Raw genomic sequence first — 20,925 nt, 5'->3', positions numbered from 1 at the left:
CTGACCCACCCCAAGGAACTCCTGGCTACGTGGCTTCCCATTAACCAGGTGATGCATGTGAGAGGGGACGTGGGCAATGAGCCCCTCCATGTGAGGGTGGAGACACGGGTGAGAGCACCAGCCGGGGGCAGGAGCCCTCTGTGCCCCGCGCCCAGGAGCCCAGCCCGGAACAGCTAGGGCCACACGGCTTTGGCCACTGCGCTAACCCTATGCAAGAATACTCTTGTCTCTTCGAGCTGGAATTTAGTAAAAATGGCTGCGACGTCCAGATCAGCCTGAAGGTTTCAGAAGCTCCACTGGGTCCCATAATTCTAGCCTTTGATTTTGTGTGCTCACTACCCACATCTAATCCAAGATTTCAACTCCATTACCTAACTATCTGAGAATGTTAAAAATATCCAGAAGGCCATTAAACTCTGGGAACCACCTCGGAGGGCTCCCAGGCCCAGTGTGTGCGTCCCTCCTTCCCGGGGCCTGGGTGGAGGGTGGGCGGTGCAGGGCAGGTGTGGCCGCTGCGCAGGCCCCGGCTGAGGGAACCGTGAGGGGACGGAGGACCTGCTGGACCAGGAGACGCCAGCGTCCGCGTGGGGGAGGAGGACACGGGGCTGGAGAGGCCCGAGGCCTTCACAGGGTCCAGGGCCCTTTCACTCTGGCAACTCTCACAGTCTCAGCTTCCTTAACTGACTAAGGCAACATAAAGGTCTTCTGCACTATTTTTACATTACATTTCAATTAGTCTTTTTCTACACACAATCAAACTAAAATAGTGCATGCTTTCTTTCTGAAGGAATGTATTGCTGATTTTGTTACAGATCAGAGCATCAGTCAGTCCAACGCTGTCATCTGACATGGAGAGTCAGAGCCCAGCAGTTAAAGCCCTGCCCAGCATCTCTCCGGCGCCCAGGATATCCACACGGCTGTCTGCAGAGGGAGGCCGCCTGTTAGTTCACAGCGCCTCAACAGCACGGAGCTCCTCGCAGCCACACGGTCAGTGGCTGCCTGGCATGGTCTCCCGTCACATGAAGAGGCTGAACCAGCTGTTGATAAGATTCTTATAAGCAATTCCATGAGTCTGGGTGAACTCCTGGTCCCCTCTAGGGATCCATTTTGACTTGAAATTTGCTTCGGGTGCTCCTCGCCGTGGTTCCCCAGTGTCCCTACAAACCAGCCTGCGGGTGCCCACAGGAGACGCCAGGCCCACTGCAAGTACAGGCACCAGCCCACCTCCCGTCTGCTCAGTGCCGCCTGCCCGGGGAAGGAACTGCTGAGGCTCATGCAGAAAAGCCACGGCTGCGAAGGAGCCAGGCTGTGTTTCCCCGACACCAGCGAGGACCCCACCTGCCTCCCACACGGGAAAGGCAGAGGCATGTGTTGTCAGAGGCAGGTTCTGATTCAGCCGGTCTAGGGGGCTGAGATCCTGCCTCCCAAGCCTGCAGCCACAGGGCCTCCTGTGAGGAAGGGGGTCTTAAACACCGTTGGTCCATGTCTGCCCTAGCTGGGCTCCTTCCCACAGGCAGGGCTACCTGATGGCAGCCTGCATTCCCGTCTCAGCGACCTCACTGGCCGCAAGGCCTCCACGGCTCCTTTCCTCACCACCAGGAACACCCCTGGGCCAAACATTAGCCCTAAGATGTCCCCATTCCACATGAAATCACCTGCCAGTGGACGGGTGCGCAGTACCCAGGCACAGGTGGCCATCCCGGGACGCCCTGCCGGGATCGTCCTGCAGGCCTGCCTCCCCTCCCGGCCCTCAGAGCTCATGCCTGTCGGCACAGCCCCATCTGCTCCCTTCACTCCCGCCCCCACGCCCGCCAGGGCTGCAGCAGCGCCTCCCAAGGCAAGCAGCCCTCTGCTCTGCTCGCTGCCCTCGGGGGACCTGCCTGAGATCCACTTCTCTTGGAAAAGCGCCTGAACCATCAGACAAAAGAACAACAAAGCCGCCGGGTGCCTGGATCCTCCCGAGACACTCAGAACCCAGGCACCTGCTTTTCACCAGGGCAAACCCACAACGCTACCATTCCGACCAGCATCTTCCTACCAGCAGGACCCGAGAGTGGCGGCACATGCACCTGTGACTGGCCCCAGCCGCCCGCTGGGGCAGAGACCGGATCGCAGCTCGGCCATCGCACCCCACACACTTTCCGGGCGCCTGGCACAGGCAGGGCTCAGCCAGGCACTGAGCAGGGAAAGCTGAGCAGCCTTCTGCCCGTGGCAGCTGAGAACTCACTTCCCTCCTTTTCGTCTCATGTCTACAAAAACACCCAATTTTCCCTTAAATTATCGAAATCTCAAGATTTAAAACACACTTTTGCAAAGCGAAATATAACCATTGGCGCTGGCCTTGGAAAGGACTGGAAGTTATTTTTGTCGCTTCTCCCCAGGGGAGACACAGACACAGCCCTTCGCGGCGTGGGACGGCCAAGGGGATCTCATCCCTAGAACGTGCCACTATGGCCCCCAAATTACCGACAGAGAGAGCCTGGCAGTCCCATCCCACCGAATGACTAGGAATCGCTAAGGAAGAGAACCTTTAGAGGCCAGCCGTGTGCCCTGCTCACCCCAGAGAACAGGGATGGGGCAGGAGGGTCCCTTCTTTCGCTGATCCTCTCGGGGTCCCAGGAAGCCCTCCTGGGCTCTCAGCCGAATGAAAACCGCCCAGGGCCCAGTCGGCGCCGCCCTGGCCTGTGGCCCGCGGGGTCGCCCAGCTGCCTGGGCAGGGCTGAGGGTGGAACAGCTCTACACTAATCACTCCCAGATCTCCCAACTGGGTCAAAATCCATTATTTACAACATGCCCAGCGCTCACACTCGCCTTGAGCACACGCGGAAGCCAGAGGTCTCTCTCCGCAGCCGGGGAGGGGGGACCCAGGAGGCTCCCGCGGGAAAAGGACTTCCGGAAATCCTACAGGCAGGTGGAATTGCCCCCCGCCCCTTCGGAGGAGGTGACAGAGGGGTCCCCACGGCCCCTGCTGTGTAGGGAGACCCTGGGAGCCAGGCACGTGGGCGGGGGCTCCACCTGCCACCCCGAAATCCCAGGAACACAAAGAACGCAAGGACGCCCCAGGGTCTCAGTGACTCGCGGGTTTGGGGGAACGTTCGGGGCGCCGGACGCCCAGTTCACCTGCCCGGCGCACCCTCTGTCCACCCGAACCCGGGAGCCCCGCAGCGCTGACACCCCTCGTCCCCAGGGGCCACCGTCCGGACCCCGGCTGCGCTCGGCGGACAAGGCTGGCGGGAGGAGCCGCGCGCAGGGTCCCCGAGTTTGCGGCTGCGGAAGCCGGGTCTTCTCTCCCTCAGTTCGGGCCGCGCCGGGGCAGGTCGGAGAAGGCAGAGGTGGGAGCGCGACCGCGTGTGGACCCGCGTGCGCGCGCGCCTGGGGGGGTGCGAGTGGGAGCGGGGGGCTCATCTCCCGGCAGTAGGGGGCCCGGGAAGGGCACGAGCGCGCCGAGCCTTCGCCCACCTCCCGCCCGCTCTCCTTGCGAGCCGGCGCGCCCCCAACCGAGCCCGGTTTTCCCGATTCCCCCTTACAGGGCGCGGACGCCGCTTGCCCTTCCTCGCCTTCCGCTCACCCGGGCTCCCGCGGGACCAGCACGGACAGACGGGGCAACGCGCGGCGGGGCGCGGCCGCGAGACCTCCATCCACGCCCGCGGCGCGGCCAGACCCGCCAGCGCCTCCGGCCAGGCGCCAGCCCCAGTCGGGGACTCCGGGCGCTGAGCGCGTGGGGGCGGCACCAGCCCCGCCCCGCCCTGGAGCCTCCCCGCCCCCTTGGCCCGAAAAGGGGGCTCCAAGGTCCCCCTCGGACCCTCCGGCCCCCGCGCGCGACGCGCAACCCGAGAAGAAACTGCGCGCGGCACCATCCGACAGGAGCCTGCGCCCCCAGCGCCCGCTTTGGCCCCGGCTCCCCCGCTGCGGACTCCTCACCCCGGCCCCACAGCGCGCGCAACTTTACCTGCGGTCCAGACTCCGCGAGCTGCCGACTCCTCTCACCCGGCCGGCGGCCTCCCCTGGGAGGAGCGCGGCGTCTGTGGACCCGGCATCCCGGACTCCGGCACCGCCCCGCGCACCGCCCCCGGCCGGCCTTCGGTGGCGCGGCGCCCTCTCGCGTCATCTGTGGGTCCCCAGGGCGAGCGAACCCCGGCCGGACTTGGAGTCGGGGCCACTTCCACTTGAAGGGAGAGTGGAGCCCTCCCAGCTGCTCTTGGGGCGCACAGGCTGGGCCCCCACTCTGCACACCAGGCCCACCGTAGCACACCCTGGCAGGGCCACGCGCGCTCACTCTCACAGAGGTGCACACTCACATCGGCAATTCATGCAACTCTCACACTCACTGCCACACTCAATCACACAGGTGCACACTGATTCTCACATTCACACTCATAACCATAACCCCATTCATTCACACACACATGCATACACCCATAACCACATTCATCTAGGCACACATGGACACACACACAGGTGCACGCTCACATCGGCAATCATTCAACTCACACACACTGCCACAATCACAACAAATGCACACCCACATCAGCAATCCATGCCTCTCACTGCCACACTTATAATCACACACAGGTGTACACCGACTCGCATACACTTTCTCAACCCCACTCATTCACACTCACATGCATACACACTCGTAACCACATTCATCCAGGCACACATGGACACTCATACACCCACAAGTGCACGCTTACACACTCTCGCACTGGTTCATTCTAGAGGCACAGGCTGCCTCCCGCCTGCTGTGACCACTCCCAAGCAGCCTTTGGGGTACTGTGGAAGAGCTGAGGAACCCTGCCCAAGACTCTGGAAGGACAGGGCTGCAGGTTTCCAGTCAGCTCCAAGGCACTTCTCATGGAGCAGATTCCCTGGAGACAGCAGCTGGGGGGATTCCTGATGCTCCCGTGCCATGGAACCTGTCTGTGGATGTTCCTCATTTGCAGCCTCAAGAAGGAAGTATTCCTCTCCAGCTCCAGCCAGAGCACCAGGCCTTGGAAGGGAGGCTTTTCTCCAGTATAGCAGTTGCCCTTTTTTGGGGCAGCTGGTGGTTAGCAGAGGCCTTTGAGGCTAAGCAGATCTGCCCCTGGGGACATAGCTCTGGGGGCCCCGTGGACATTTGACGCTGCAGGAGGCAGAATCAGCCAGGTCCCCTTTATCACAGAGCCCCCGTTAAATGCACTCCTTAGAAATAAGTAAACAAGACAATTCAGATCTCTGTCTGTGCCTGTCACGCAGGGGTTGCCCCATAGCTGGTGGAATGGACTTAGGGGTTGAAGGGTTTCTCGGGCTGGGCATCCTCTGACCTTGGTCTGTTCATCTTAGCCTGCCTCTTTCACACCCTGTACCTTGACCCAGTCTCTGGACACACACATAATCCCGCTCACACTTATGTGTGACTGTGCAGACTGCAGCCAGCCCATCACCTCCCTTTTGCAGACTCTATACCTCTACTGATCCAACCAAAATGTTCACCAGCCTTTCCAGGGACCACGCCACATTTCAGACAGCACTGGCTTTTTAGTCAACTTAAAGCTCTAGGTCTGTGCAGTTTTTTTTTTTTTTTTTTTCCCTGATCGATGATTTCCGGTCACTTGATTCTTCAAAACTCTAGGTTTTGTAAATTACATTTTGTTTCAGTAGTTTTCATTAGGTTAAACTTTTTCATGAGCCAGATGTTTCAGAATCTTAATTCTATTAGGCAGCTTATTAACGCCCTCCCTGCTGATTCATTTCCCATTTTGTTTGGAAGGGTGTTGGTGGAGACTTAACCAAATGCCTTTCAGAAATCAAAATACAATGAATCAGGCATCCGAACTAGAAACTCTGCCAATATCACAAAAAGACAACAAATAATGTACTCTGTTTAATAAGCTTTTTTAGTGTTGGGCTAATGTTTACCGATTTGGGGGGCAAGTGCAGCATGAGCCCACCGGTCTGTGTCTCTCAGGCGTGGGCGGGCCCTGTGAGTGTTTCCTGCTCCCCGTGAGCCTGTGAATCGGCCCCATGTCTCAGATGTTGACACTGCTGCTTTCTCCAGTTTTTCACTGTCATAAAACACTTTGCCATAAACATCTTCACAGACAAGTCTTGACCCTCTCTCTTGACTGTGGTGATGTTGCTGAATCCCAACCAATATATCCTTAGTGGAAAATCCTTGGTGTGAACGTTGCCTCAACCTGTAATTGAAATTTTATTTCTTTAAGGAAATAGGCTGGGCACAGTGGCTCATTCTTGTAATCCCAGCATTTTGGGAGGCTGAGGCAGGAGGATCGTTGGAGGCCAGGATTTTAAGACCAGTCTGGGCAACATAACAAAACCCTGTCTCTACAAAAAAATTGAAAAATTGGCCGAGAGTGCTGGCACACCCCTGTAATATTAACTACTTGGGAGGCTGAGATGGGAGGATTGCTTAACCCCCGGAGTTGGAAAATACAGTGAGCCGTGATCACACCACTGCACACCAGTCAGGTCAGGGTGACAGAGAGAGAGACCCTGTCTCAAAAAAAAAAAAGGAAGGAAGAAAAGAAAAAGCATCCCGTTTGTGTGTCTACGGCTTGTCTGTCTTAGACACCGGCCTCTGGGGCAGGGGCCCTATACATCTGTCCTTGGCCCTTGGTGTGGGCCGGGCTCTGAAGCATGCCGTTGGCAAGCATTCGCTGAAAGGGTTAATGAGGAAGCGAATGGTAATGCCATAAACTTAGATGTCAAACTACTTTCTTTACTAGCATTTTCCAAAGTAGTCATTTTCTTCCAGACATTTACTATAAGTTTCATTTCTAGGCTGATTTTCAAAGTAAGACGATGTATCCCACTGCTTTTCTGAGATAGAATTGACCCCATGCAAGTCAGCGTTTCATCTGCACAAGTCGGTGGCTTTTAGTTTATTGAGAGTGTGCAGCCATTGTACATCCATTTTAAAGCAGCTTCACACCCCCAAGGTACCTGTGTCCCTCAGCCCTGCCAACCTCTGCCCATTCCCTTCCAGTGCAAGGGGACGCGGATCGCGCCTTCTGCGTGTGGGAAGAACTCCGTGGACTCTGCCCTGGGTTCTCCTGGCTTTTGGACATGTGTCTTCTTCTGTGCCTCTGCCTAGCTCTCTGCTCTCTCCCTTCTTTTCTCTTTCTTGCTCATGGGAGGCAGGGGCCCATTTCTGGCATCTGCTGCCTCCCTCTCTGCATGCTGAGGGAAGAGGCCGCTCGTGGCGGGGCTGCCGGCCCACTGGGGAATGCTCGGAATGCTGATCTTTGTTTCCAGTCCCCGATGGCTCTCACGCGTGTTTGTAGCATTGTCTGTGTCCGGGCGGATCCCCCGGGTGTCCGCAGGGCCGTTCCTCTCCGGCGGTGCTACCCCGGCACCTCCTCGGTGCCAGCGGCTCTGACAGCAGACACTTCACCTCACCGGGAACACAGGCTCTCTCTGGGGCTTTCGCGGGCTTCCTCCTCTGTTCATCACTTTAATCTCAACCCTAAATTCCTGAACTGTACATTTCCTGTTATTCTATTTTCTCTTCTTAACTTGAGCTCTGATAGGAAGCTGTCCACTGAAACATGGACACATTCACTTCGCGAGTCCCGTCTGCCGGGCGTATTTTTGGCGAGGGAGGCGATTCTGCTCTGCAATCTCGGACCCATGTGTTCTGCAGAGGATACGACCGCCTTCCACTCAGCTAATACATGTCCTCCTGAAATGTGTGTAAATTAAAATGTTGGAAGTGGATTCAAATGTCAACTTGACTCCTGTGAGCGCTGATGAACTGGCTGTCCATGACAGATTCTTTTGTCATGTGAGCAGCTGCGTTCTTACTGAGCTATTGGCAAGGGAGGGGCTTCCTACGCTCAGTTATCTTAGCCCAGGGACATTCGAGCAGCGACCTGCACCTTCTGTGACCACTTCTTTCTCTCTTCCTGAAAGCAAACTGCATGTGGTTGAGGCCGTGCGGTTTTTGTATTTGTGAACGTTCATAATCAGTGTTCTTAATGGACGGCTTACATAACACTTCCCGATAGTGTCTTTGCGATTATGAAACGTTCGTGCTGCAGCAAGCAGCCAGCGCTTCCTCCGAGCCTCTCCTCATTTCGTTTGAACCACAGTGGAATGCAGACGTCCTTTCCGTCTCTGTCAGTTTTGTGCTGTGAATGTAACATTCCATTTCACTACTGTCAGTAGGTTCTGGGAAACGGCCTTGGATTTGATGAAAAACCCATGTAACTTATTTGCACTGCCCAGCCCTGCACCATGTGCTGTGAAATGCTGTGGGTGACTGGGGCTTCCTTTTCTCCCCAAATTGCATGGCACCCATGACATTCTGAACAGAGGTGTTTCTCTTGCGAATAGAGCAGCTTACCTTTGCAGTCCAGTAGACATTTGTGCACATGTTGTGTTAACACCTGCTCAGTGCTGCATGCCGGGCACTGCGGGGCCTGAACATGCACCAGACACAGCCTCTGCCCCGGAGAGGCTGGAAAACCCTGTGGAAGAAGACAACACCCTATGTCATTAGCTGTGTTAAAAGCCACACGCGGGAATGGTGAGATAATAACGCCCAAGACCTGGAGGTGGTGTTCTTGTTACTCAGGAAAGACAATGCCCGACCATGTCAGCTCATCCTGTAAAATGTGCTTTAAATTCTTTCAAAAACACAAGCTGCCCCCTTCGCACTTCAATCTCCATGGAAAACGTGCTCAGATCATAGAGGCAGGAGGCAGTGCTGAGAAAGAGAGAGGGAGAATGGAGGGAGAGAGTGCGAGAGAGACAGAGAATGAGAGGGAGGGAGAGAGAGATGGGGTGGGGGCAGGGAGGAAAGGAGAGGAGAGGCAGAGAGACGGAGGGAAGGAAGGACGCAGTCCCCTCTCCCCCCAAAACTCGGTTAGAGCAAGGAGCCATTCTCAGGTGAAGAAGCAAGCCGCAGGTATGCCGGCCTGGGAAGCAGCCACCTTCCTCAACACGTCACAGCGTCGGAGCAGGTGCATGGAGAGAACAGGCGTTTCCTGCAAGTGACAGTGAGGATGGCACAGAAGAGGCTCAGCAGAATGTGTGAGGCAGAAAGCAAGACACTCAGCCGCCAACAGCAGTGGTGGCCTGGCCTCCTGGGATGGGACTGGTTTCGGGTCTGTGTGTGGGGACCAGGTTTCAGGGTCTGTGTGGCTTCTCCCTAACTGGAAAAGACTGGCTTCCTTCCTCCACCCCCAAACCCTGGACACTCTGGGCCAGCCCAGCAACCCCTGCAGGTCTGAGCTTCTCTCCCCCTGTCCCCCACCTCCGTGTCCACCCTCTACACTCTCCAGCTTCTCTGGAGGACACTGCTTGTCTTCTAAACATACTCGGCTTCTCCCTCTGTGAGTAGCAAGGCCGCTGCCTGTAAGGACGTGTGCGTTTCAGGCAGAAATTCACTTTCAATAGGCACTCTTGCACGAATCAATCCCCCGAAGGCCCCATGGCTCCTGTGTCATTCCTGCTGGACGGTTCCGGCACCCAGGGCTTTTGTGGTGCCCTGCTGGGGAAGGGGATTACTAGTCCCGGGGCCTGAGGTGAACCCAGGAGCTCCCCTGGTCTGACCACACTTCAGACTGTGGCCTTGCACCTGGCCATGGTGAGAACCGAAGCTCCACAGTGGGCGCCACGGGATTGGGCTCCCCGGGTCACAGGAGGCCACATGTGAGCCATTTAGGAATTTCTGGACTTCTTATGGGACTAGAGTCTGGTCATGGCTTCCAGAATACCAAGGACAAGGCAAGGGCCGTGTACAAAAAGCCTGAGAAACTGCTCCCATTGTGGCCCGGGAATTTTCCTCTGGGGGTCCCTGTGGAGGCTCCTGTCCCTGCCGGCATCCAGCCCACGAGCGCCATCCTTCTTTCTGCCTCTTTCGTGTACACGGCGCTGTGTGCGCCTGTGGTTCTAAGGCCCGTCCTGATGATGGGCTGCTTTCCCGTTGGGGCGCCCAAGCAGGCTGGGCTCCGGGGCCTATCAGGCGCCTCCTGTGCCGCTCAGGGCTGCACTCAGGCTGGTCATGTCCTGCCCCTGCGGGGGGGCACATGTGGGACCCCTGGGAGCAGTGGAGCTTCGAAGCTTCGGTCCCAGGAGGACATGGAGGTTCAGTGGGAAACGCTTTGCTCTACAGACCCCTCATCATGCCAACGCCTTACACCTGTGTGTGCAGCATGTGTAGAGGCCTGCAAGATGGGAATGTCTGTGTATGCATGTGTGATTATGCATGTGTGCATGCTGTGCATGCATGTGCATGCATGACTGCATGTTTGTGTGAATGCGCACATGTGTGCATGTGTGAGTGCGTGTATGTGTGCACGTGTGTGCATGTGAGCGTGCATGTGTGCATGTGTGTGCACTTGTGCGAGTGCATACCTGTGTGCATGTGTGTGGGTGCATGTGTGAACGTGTGAGTGTGCATGTGTGAGAACATGTGTGTATGTGTGTGCACGTGTGCGTGTGTGACTGCATGTGAGAGCATGTTGTATGTGTGTGCACACATGTGAGTGCATAAGTGTGTGCACGTGTGCGTATACGTGTGTGTACATGAGTGCATGCATGTGCGGGCATGCAAGCGTACATATGTGTGCATGTGTGAACAAGTATGTGTGCATGTGTGTGCGCATGCATGAGTGCGTGCATGTGTGTGCAAGTGCATGCGTGTGCGCGTGTGTTAGTGCATGCGAGTGTGTGCATGTGTATGAGTGCATACGTGTGCATGTGTGTGCATGTGACTGCGTGTGTGCATGTATGTGAGCATGTGTGCGTGTGTGTGCATTCGTGTGCATGTGAGTGTGCATGTGTTCATGTGTGAGTGAGCATATGTGTGCGTGTGTGTGTGCATGTGTGAGTGTGCATGCTGTGCGTGCTCTTTCTTCCCACCCCAGTGTGTTCAGGGCGGGAGCCAGGCACTCTCCCGAAGCCTAGGCTGGCGTTTGTGCCGCCCACAGAGCAAAGGCCCCACTTTCTGTGGGAGAAGCCTAATGGCTGCACCTGCCCTGTGTGGCTGCACTGCCACCCTCTGCAACCACCTGAGCTCCGGTCCCCAGAACCCAGAGACCCTGAGCTGGGCAGACACAGTATCCGATGGGGACCCCAGAACCGTTGCCAGGGGAACCCCGTGAGGAGCAAAGACTAAGGAACGGGCAGTCCCCGCTCCTGGGGATGGCCGGGAAGGGCGGGGTGGTTCCCTGCGCAGGCACCGGGACCACCGGGGGTAGAGGTCGCTTGCACAGGGCAGACCCACCTGCGCCCTGGGTGCGACCCCAGCTGTCACAGTGCAACCGTGTTCCAAAGAAACGGATTAATTTTACCTTTCATGAGCAAACTGGCCGTATTTCTTATGGTCATATTTCTAAGGGGGGTGGGGCTGCTGGCGGGATGTGATCCGAACGTTTTCTCTCACTCGGGAATCTCCTGGGTGGAAGCCACTTTTACTCCCTTGGAGGAAGGCGCGCCCCTCCGCAGCGCCACCCTGGAGAAGGGCCGGGTCCAGCGGCCAGCGGTGGAGCGGTGGGGGTGGGAGTGGGGGTCCCACGTGAAGGGTCCCAATCACCCAAGGAAAAGGGGCTTTCGCAGAAAAACCCACAAAAGCCCCGGGGGCGAGGGCTGCTGGGCCTGCTGGACGGGAGCTCGCGGAGGAAACGTGTCCCTCTGCGTCCTGCAGAGGGTCCACCGCGGGCAGATCCCTGGACCGTGCGTCCGACGCTGGGCTCCGCGCAAGGATCTGCTGGCTCCGGGGACGTCGCTCGGGGGCATCTGCGGCGCGAGTGATCCCGGAGGCCGCGGGTTGGGCCGGGCTCTCGCATGGCGGCCTGGCTCCTGAGCTCCAGAGCACCCATGCCAGCCTTGTGCTTCACAGACCCCGTGTCTCCCCCATGGCTGGGCCGCCTTGTCAGGATAAGATGTTTTAATTTAGCCTGTGCTCCGGAAATATTTGGGAGGTTCTTTCGCAGAGGACTAAAATAAAAGTGACAAAAAATGTAAATATCGAACATTTGAAAAAACTGTTCAAGCTCACTTACAATTAAAGAATGCAAATTAAAACAATGACACTTTTCCTATAAAATTAGGCAAGTCTCTTCTAACTGTCCCAGCTATCGGGTTCTAAAACCCTCTAAGGAAATAAAGGAGAGATGGAAAATTTCGGTCCAAGAAGGTTAACAGGTGCCACATTGAAACACTGGGGAGCACTGTCCAGCACCAGGGGCTGGATGGCCCTCAGCCTTTTTCAGGGTTCAACTGCATGGTACGGGGTTCACGCGGCCACTTGAGAGGTTTCTGAAGAATCTCTCTGGCATCTGGCACTGATCAGGACACTCAGATGAAAACCGTGCATGGCCCCACGCTGACCCTGTGCTGAGGACAGCTGGTCACTGGCGATCCCTGCCCACCTGTGGCTCCACCTTGGAGAACCCGCCTGGCTTTCCCGTAAGCTTCACACTTGTCCGAAATGGGTTGCTGGATGCCTTCAGGCTCAGTGCCTCCCATGGGCGCCGGTGCCCCTCACACCTAAGCAGAACCACAGAAGCAGGAGGCAAAGTCACACCGGTCTCCACGCTGCATCTAGGGGCTTCCGACTCCCTTTCTGCTTATTGGTACTTTCCATATTTTCTACAAACAACTTACATAACTTTGACAGTCATAAAACATGGAAAGGGGCCTGTCCACTCTCTGGCCTCTGTCTCTGAAGCCACAGTTGTTGGGATGGGAGGAGCCGCTCCCCCACGTCAGACCTCTGGGGTTTAAGCTGTGAAACCTGCTGATTTGCCAGGGAAGACTCTGCCTGAAAGCCCCAGTGGCATTTTACAAGCCGGTTGTTTCACAACTTTGTAAAATCTGAGAATTTAAAGTGCTGCTCCTGACCACAGAGCAACTGAGTGAATAAAGTTAAACAGAAAGACCCTAATTTTCAGACTTCCTCACATTAAACAAGGAAGAGGAAGGAAGGAAAAATAATTCTGGTTGATGTAGTTCCAACTTCAGATCAGATCAAAGACTCATAGGCTTTGCAAAAACACTTCCCATTCGCCTGGTGGGCTATTAGCAATGATTTTAGCTTTTATTTCTCTAGTTTCCCCTTTACTGAAAACATTCATGCAGAAGTGAGTGTAGTAGCCGGGACCCTTGGTTGAAAATGACGCTTTTCAAACTGGCTTTGCCCTCACGGGAATTTCACTCCCACGCCCAGCTTGTCACGGTGACCCGTGTGGCTTCAGGTGGCCTGAATTCTGGGCTCAAATAAGGCCATGGGGTGCATGCCCCTCCCCTTGTGTCTGGCACTGCAGCCCCGTCCTGGCTCCCCTCGGCGTCTTGGGTCTCCTCCAGTAGGTGTTCACACAGGGAGACAGAGGCCGACAGCTCCAGGCTCCATCTTAGTGATTCCAGTGAAGAGAAGGTTCTGGCAAAACTCCCTGGCTGGTGTGGCTCAGGTGCGGTGCCCTCAGGGGACGGCTACTGTGGCCAGGGGCACAAATGATCCTGATGGAGCAGGCTGGGATCCAGGCAGTGGTGGTCAGGCCTGGCCGAGCCCCGTGCTGTGGGATGCCATGGGGAATAGCGCTGGGGCCCGGGACCGCTCAGTGCCAGTGATCCAACCTGGCAACACCAGGTCAGGCTCTCCCACCTCAGACCCATGTGTGGGCCTCTGGCTGGGCTTCCCCACATGGGCGTCCTGTGTGTCTTGGGGTGCCAGCAGTGGGCCTGCCCCACCTGTGTGATGCCAATAGCCCCCCCCATGCTGTGCAATCAGAACTGTCTCCAGGCATTGCCAGTGCCCCTGGGGTGGGGTGAGGGCAGCGTCGCCCTGAGGGGACCATGTACCTGGCATGTCCACCCCAAACTGTTAAAGAAAATCGCGCTGCTTTAGAGCTGAAATGAAATTTTAGTTGCTTCTACTTAATCTTAGAAGTCATCTGGTCCCCTCTCATTTCACAGGTGAGGAAGGTTTAGTACAGCCTCAGCTACAGTTCAGAGGAATAGAAAAGGCAAAACCCTGCTTATTTTCATTGTTTGGCGAATGAACATTCATGGCCACTAAGGAGAATGCGATCCTGAGCGTGCTCGCTGGAGAAACAGGTTCCGAGGGTGCGGCCGGCTCAGGGGCGGTGTGCAGCCCCCACCAGACTCCCTGCCAGGCAGCGCAGCCCCCAGAGTGAACCATCTGACCATCCTCCAAATTCCCAGCCCCCAAAACGGGAATCGCAGGGGCTAAAAATAGACATGTGGGCTGTTATGCACATAGCTCGTCTTCTCCCTTCAAACTGAATAATTCCAATTCTGTCAGCAATTTTTCATAAGATTTATCTGCCAGCACTTGAGTAATCCATGAGGCTGTGGCTTGCGTCCGTCCTGAGTGTTCCCACGCTGTTAAGTTGTGGGGTCCAGAGCAGGACCCAGCACTGAAAATTCCTGCAGCGTTATTGCTGGGTGCTGGAAAGGGAACAGACGGACTCTCTAGTTTCTGCACACAGCGGATGCATCAGGAACTGCGGAGTGGGAGTGCGCGGTGCTGGGCCGGGACCACCCCTGCTTGTCCTGGTGCAGCCCAAGCCGACCCCCACCGGCTTCAACTCGGACATCAGCCAAGCTGTGAACCCGGGACGCTCTGCCTCAGCACATTGGCGGCTCTAGCCCACACTGGAAACACCTGTTTGTCCGCGGGGACACAGGTGCTGTGAGCCAAGCTTCTATTATTATAAATGATTCATTTTCATTCACTGAGGAACCTTCCGGAATCACCCCCTCAGTCCAAGGCCGTGTGCTGAGCTGCGGTGAAGACGGTCTCTATCATCGAGGTGCTTCCGCTCATGCGCGGGAGATGGGCACAGGGACAGGTGACAGGTGTGACCGTGCGGGAGACGGGCACAGGGACAGGTGACAGGTGTGACCGTGCGGGAGACGGGCACAGGGACAGGTGACAGGCGTGACCGTGCGGGAGACAGGCACAGGGACAGGTGACAGGCGTGACCGTGCGGGAGGCGAGGCGTGCACAGCAGCCGAGGGCAGGGCCACGTCTGTTGTCAGCGCCCCGCGGGGGGCCGCCCCGGCAAGAGGCACAAAGCGTGTAAAGGCGACTCTGACCCCACACATGGGGAGGGTTCCCCACTTTGGGTGCAGCAGTGGGAGGGGTGGGGGGCTGGTTTTCTGGACACTCAGCTGTCATTGGCCATTCCCTGCTCAGTCACTGCTTCGCCGTTTCTACCCTTCACCCCAGTGCCCGCCTGTCACAGGCCACAGAATTGCCAGGCTGCTTCCGCTGGGGCCCTCATTCCCACCCCGCTCGCCCACTGTCTCCTCCTCTTCCTGTCACCTGGCCCCAGTGCCACCTCTGAGGCCCTTGTGACCTCGAGGGCCCTGTTGCCCTTTCTCAGTCTACCTGCAGGACGCGCTGGGCCACACGAGGCGCACGGACGCTCTTCCTGGGTCTACGCCGGGCTACGAGTGTCGCCCTCCTTGTGACAGCATCTTTATGATGCCACCCATGGGACGCCATCCATGACATTATCACATGGTGTCAATGGCGGCAGCAGCCGGTCTGGAGTGGCTGTTGCGGGGACACCAGCTGCAGCGGGGGAGGCGTGCCTGGGGCTGCCTGCTCCGTGGAGCAGGTGGGGGCCTGGTGCCCTCCTGAGTCTGTAGGGTGGGAGCCCGTACTACAGTGCAGCTGCAGCACCCAGCCACGGCTCCGGACCCCGGCATCCCTGCGCTCTCCGCGGCCTGGGAAGCCCCCTTGCCCTACAGGTTCAGAAGTGCCTGCCCCTGCTCTCTGGCCTCTCCCGTTCCTGGTGCCTGCTCCAGTGCAGAGCAAAGTTGTAGCTGAGTCCCGGCACTGCTGCAACTCAGCCGGCTGCACACACTTGGAGCAGCGCTGACACCCCAGCCCCCCCCACCTTGACTGCCTCTGAAGCTTTGGGCACTGATGAGCTTAGGGAAGGGGGCCGGGGGGCATAGGTGGCTCGACTTGGGCCTGCAGGCACCCCTCCACACAGACAGCCTGGGCGCTGAACAGCGAGTTGATGCTGGCGGCAGGGAGAGGCCGACAGGTTACCATGTGGGAAGCGGTGGGTCCCAGTGAAACCCCACATCCAAGCTGAGGATGGCCTGAAACCTGGGGCCAGGCTGTAATTCTGGGTGGAGTCCACCTCCTAGAGTGACAACTTCATTGGTGCCTTTTGGCCAACCTGATGGAGCTTTACCCCAGGCCTTCCAATGGCTGCCTGTGGACCAATCAGCATGGACTTCCTCCATTCTGAGCACATGAAAACTCCAGACTCAGCCAAACTCTGACACTCATCAGGGCAACCTGTCTGCCTGTGGGAAGGAGCTACCCACTTTGTGTCTCCTGAGAGCTCTTCTGTTGCTCACTAAAGCTCCTCTCCACCTGGCTCACCCTCCAGCTATCCATGTAAACTCATTCTTCCTTGACACAGGACAAGAACTCAGGACCCACTGAACCATGGGAGTGAAAGGGACCAGCTTGCTCACTGAGCTGTGGGAAGTGATGTTTCTGGACTTCAGGAGTGCAGGGTGGATACCCTTCCGGGGGCCCAGACCTTGGGATTCCCTGAGCCACAGCTGCTGTAACGCTCTAGCTCTCCTGCCCTCTGCCAGCACGGGAGGAAGGAGGTAGCAGTGGGGGCGAGCTAGCCCAGGAGCCACAGGCTGGACTGAAAGAGCTGTAATGCAAACGGGCCGAAACACACCTCCCCAAAACACACCTCACTTGCCATGCTGCACGCAACAAGGAGAGAAGAGCCGCTGCTCCTCTGGGAGCCCAGACTTCGGGGCTCCCTGAGCCAGGGCTGTGACATGCTGTGACACCCTCTTTGGGGCTCTGCAGTTCCAGGAGTCGCCAAGCTTTAGGGCACCATGTTCCCCTTGTCCAGACGCTGGTACGTGCAGCAGAAGCTGCTTGTGGTACATCTGGTCCAGAAGCAGCCTCCCATGGAGCCAGCAACTTGGTGGTTCCTGAAGCTGCCCACACCACCGCAGCAGCCAGCATGCCTCATTGCACCGTGGCTGGACCCTGCACTTGGTCACTCACACACCCCTTGCCACTCCGTGCCTGGCTCGCCCTTGGCAAGTGTGGGATCCAGGCAGGTGTTGCGAGCTGAGTGCACCCTGCTGGGCCAAATGGGCAGAACAAGCCCCACAGGAGTGAGCAAAACTCAAGCAGAGGGGCTGCCGGCCATGGAGGTTTCTGGCTGGTGAACAGCACCCTAAGGATCCTGTGTGATGTCATCCGTGTGGTGTCATCTGTGTGATGTCATCCTGTGTGATGTCTTCTGTGTGATCTATCCTGTGTGATTTTATCCTGTGTGATGTCATCCTATGTGATGTCATCGGTGTGGTGTCATCTGTGTGGTGTCATCCTGTGTGATCTTACCCTGTGTGATTTTATCCTGTGTGATGTCATCTGGTGTGATGCCATCCTGTGTGGTGTCATCCAGTGTGATGTCATCTGGTGTGATGTCCTCTGTGTGATGCCATCTGTGTGATGTCATCCTGTGTGATCTTACCCTGTGTGATCTTATCCTGTGTGATGTCATTGGTGTGATGTCATCCTGTGTGGTATCATCCAGTGTGGTGTCATCTGTGTGATGTCACCCTCTGTGATGTCATCTGTGTGACATCATCCACTGTGATGTCATCCTGTGTGATCTTATCCTGTGTGACGTCATCCTCTGTGATGTCATCCGTGTGATGTCCTCTGTGTGATGTCATCCTGTGTGATGTCATCCATGTGATGTGATCCTGGGGAACAGACATGTCATGATGCCGTGGACAGGCCTCTGCATGCGGGGGTCTGAGGATGCTGCAGTTTGGCTGCTGGCTGCTTCTGCTGCCCTTTGCCCCCTCCAATGCTCCCTCTTCTGCCTCCCTCCCATGTCCCCCAGTGGTGTGCATTTTCCCACCTATCATCAGAAGTCGGAAATGTAATCACCAGGTAAAGCATCGCAGGGACAGACTTTTCTTAGTAACTGGCAAGAATACTGATTCTGAGTTTGCTTTGCATACAAATGTTTGCTTGTTGGATAAGAGATAAATATCAACAAGAAGCAGCTTTAAAAAGAAATGTTTGAGGCCCCCAGTGTTCATCTGTTCTGAGGCATGTGCTTGGCTCCATGCACGCCCAGTGACATGCAGACTCCTCAGTACTGCAGGAGCCACGCCGTGGGGACCCAGCTTCTCATAGAGACATGTGGTAGGAAGCCTGGGTGCGTTTAGCTACACAACAAAGCTTTTTGAAGGGCGCGAACTTCGCCGATAGGTGGCCCGCTGCTGCCAGGTGGGCTGGGTTATGGGGCTGGGCTTTCCCCGAGGCAGCAGCAGGGCCAGGTGGAGCCTACGGTGGTGGTGTGGGGGCCACCTGCCAGTCCAGCCTGCAGCTCCTGATGACGCTGGACAAGGCCCAGTAGACACCGGGTGGGAAATGGAGGACAGCCACCCTAGCCACCCACAGAGAGGGCAGCGCCTGCGGCACAGGTCTGGTCCTACAGCCACCATGGGGTGGAGCTCAGGTTTGCACTGCAGCTGGGGACACAGGCTTGGAAAGCAGGAAGAGCTGCCTGTGCCGGGGTCAAGAGGAGCCAGGCAGCGCTGCCCCGTCACCCGACAGCCAACAGCACACCAGAGTGGCTCTGAAGCTCGAGTCATTCGCTGTGCGGGTTTTGAAAGGGGAGACTTCTGTGACACGTTGTTTATTCAGAGGGACCACAATGGCCTCATCCGTCTGGTTTGTCTGTTTCAGTGAATGAGTATCAAGGGCTCCTCCATGCAGGGCCTGGGGCTGCTTTCTGGGGGCCGCGAGACCTCAGGGCACCTACACCTGGACACAACACACAGCTTATAGAGAACAGGCAGGTCAGCGAGACCACCGCCAACACCGATTCTGGAAACAGTCACCTGGGGGCAGTTGCCGGCCACGGAGTCCGAGTTTCAGCCAGAGAGGGAAGCTGCAGCCTGGCGGGCAGAGGCCCAGCATCTCAACTGTTCCCTGCCCACGTGTTTCCTGATGTTTGCTGTGGAATGACTGGAAATTTCCTTACCCTCAACATCTATGAACCAGAGAGATCATGGGACCAAAAATAAAAACGCTCCACAGCTCTTCAAACAGGTACAGCAAATGACAGCGTGGCGGTGGGCGCTGCGAGGGCTCCAGAGAGGCTCCAGGAGGGCGCTGCGAGGGCTCCCAGGGAGGCTCCAGGAGGGCGCTGCGAGGGCTCCCAGGGAGGCTCCAGGAGGGCGCTGCGAGGGCTCCCAGGGAGGCTCCAGGAGGGCGCTGCGAGGGCCCCATGGAGGCTCCAGGAGGGCGCTGCGAGGGCTCCCAGGGAGGCTCCAGGTGGGTGCGGCCACCGGGGAGACGCTTGCCACTGACAAGAAAAAATGCCAAATGCTGCTAGATTTAAAATGTGCTTTTTGTTATTTTTGTTGTTTTTGTTTTTTGTGTCTAATTGAACTCTGGCCGAGTTATAAAGGGAAAATGTTAGTTTTAGAAGGAAATGCAGCTGCCCTCTGGATCTAGAGTAACACCAGGGAGCCGAGCGCTGTGATGGAGCGCAGAGGGGGCAGGTCCCTCCTGAGACCCTCCGCACAGAACCAAGAGGGATTTAAATGTCCCGCGTTCCCGCCTCCATTACAGTGGAAGACATGCCCTGAGTGCCACAGGCCCTGCCACACAGATGGGCCCAGGCTGCCGTGGGCGCTCCCACAGATGTCCAGGGCTTTCCCTCAAGGAGGAGCCTCACTGATGCTTAGGTGGGCCTTCCTTCCCTGGTGAGGAGGGCACTGTGGGGGGACAGGGACGCTGGGGAGCCAGTCCGGGCTCTTCCTCCCAGCCGCCGCCACCACAGGCATGCTCAAAATGAGGAGTGCGTTTGGAGGCTGGGGCTGCATGTTCCCAGCATTACTTGGTTGAGGAGAAAAGTCACAGAGGAGGCGGCGCGGTTCTCAGGGTCCCGGCCTCAGTGAGGTGTCTCCAGACCAGCGGGGACAGACGGTCACTTCATTTGCAAATGCAGCCTTAGTGCAGCTCCAGTTTTCAAGGACGTAATATGTTTTATTCCACAAGGCGGCTGCTTATTCAGTTCTGTAACCAGCGACCTTGCTCACTGGATTAGCCCCCACCCGGCGCTCGGCGGGTGTAGTGCTGACTCCAGGGAGGGCGCAGGGCAAGCCCGTGGTGATTTTGGAGCCAGCCTGCAGCACAGTGGGGTGGTGCTCTTCCTGCTGGGTCTGCAAGTGACGGGTCGATTATTACACTCGAATAAAACCCTGAAGGAAAACAGGCAGGGCTCGAAGGCTCACAGGCTACGCTGTTATAACAGGTTTGCACGCTTCATGTCAGGTAATCACATGGCCAAATATTCTTGGGGAATTCTGTTTACATGCGGATTTCTTTATAATTCTTATGGTTTGCATAATATGTGCATGCATGAGTGTACGGGAAATGTCTGAAAATGTGTAATCAGCTTCATAGGAAGAAAAAGGAGGGTAAACTGAGACACAGAGATGAGAGGGGGCTGCCGCTGTCTCCTCCCTGCCTGGCAGTGAAATCTGGGGCAGCTGAGGAACCTCGCCCAGCACTCAGTGTCTGGTCTTTCATTTTGTTTGTTTATTTATTTTTGACTCAGCATCTCACTCTGTCACTCAGGCTGGAGTGCAGTGACGTGATCACGGTTCACTTCTACCTCAAACTCCCAGGCTTGAGCAATCCTCCCACCTCAGCCTCCCAAGTAGCTGGGACTACAGGTGTGCACCACCACACCGGGATACAGGCTCTTGCCCATGTTGCCCAGGCTGGTCTCAAGTGCCTGGACTCAAGTGACCTGCCCGCCTTGGCCTCCCACAGTGCTGGAATTACAGGCATGAGCCACTATGCATGGCTGGGATTTAGGATGTTTCAGGGACTAACAGAGTCCCAGCCCAGGAAGCCCCTGC

General features: G+C 56.8%; 1 protein-coding gene across 2 annotated transcripts in view; it reads right to left on the bottom strand.

Moving 5' to 3' along the window:
• Positions 1 to 4,045, bottom strand: part of KCNG2 (potassium voltage-gated channel modifier subfamily G member 2) — an 86,706-nt gene extending 82,661 nt beyond the window's left edge. Inside the window, exon 1 of one of the 2 annotated variants that reach the window (XM_032293791.1) lies at positions 3,950 to 4,045. The gene's annotated coding sequence lies outside the window, so the exon portion shown is untranslated. Of the gene's footprint in view, positions 1 to 3,568; positions 3,674 to 3,949 lie in introns of those variants that run through there. The other variant, XM_032293793.1, reaches the window with a different exon arrangement.
• Between the last annotated feature and the right edge of the window lie 16,880 nt (positions 4,046 to 20,925).

The sequence above is a fragment of the Sapajus apella genome, unplaced genomic scaffold (assembly GCF_009761245.1).
Source record: "Sapajus apella isolate SASKATOON/1434 unplaced genomic scaffold, GSC_monkey_1.0 scaffold30, whole genome shotgun sequence".
Taxonomy (NCBI): domain Eukaryota; kingdom Metazoa; phylum Chordata; class Mammalia; order Primates; family Cebidae; genus Sapajus; species Sapajus apella.
The sequence above is the reverse complement of the archived record's forward strand: the minus strand, read 5'-3'. Positions and strand labels throughout refer to the sequence as shown.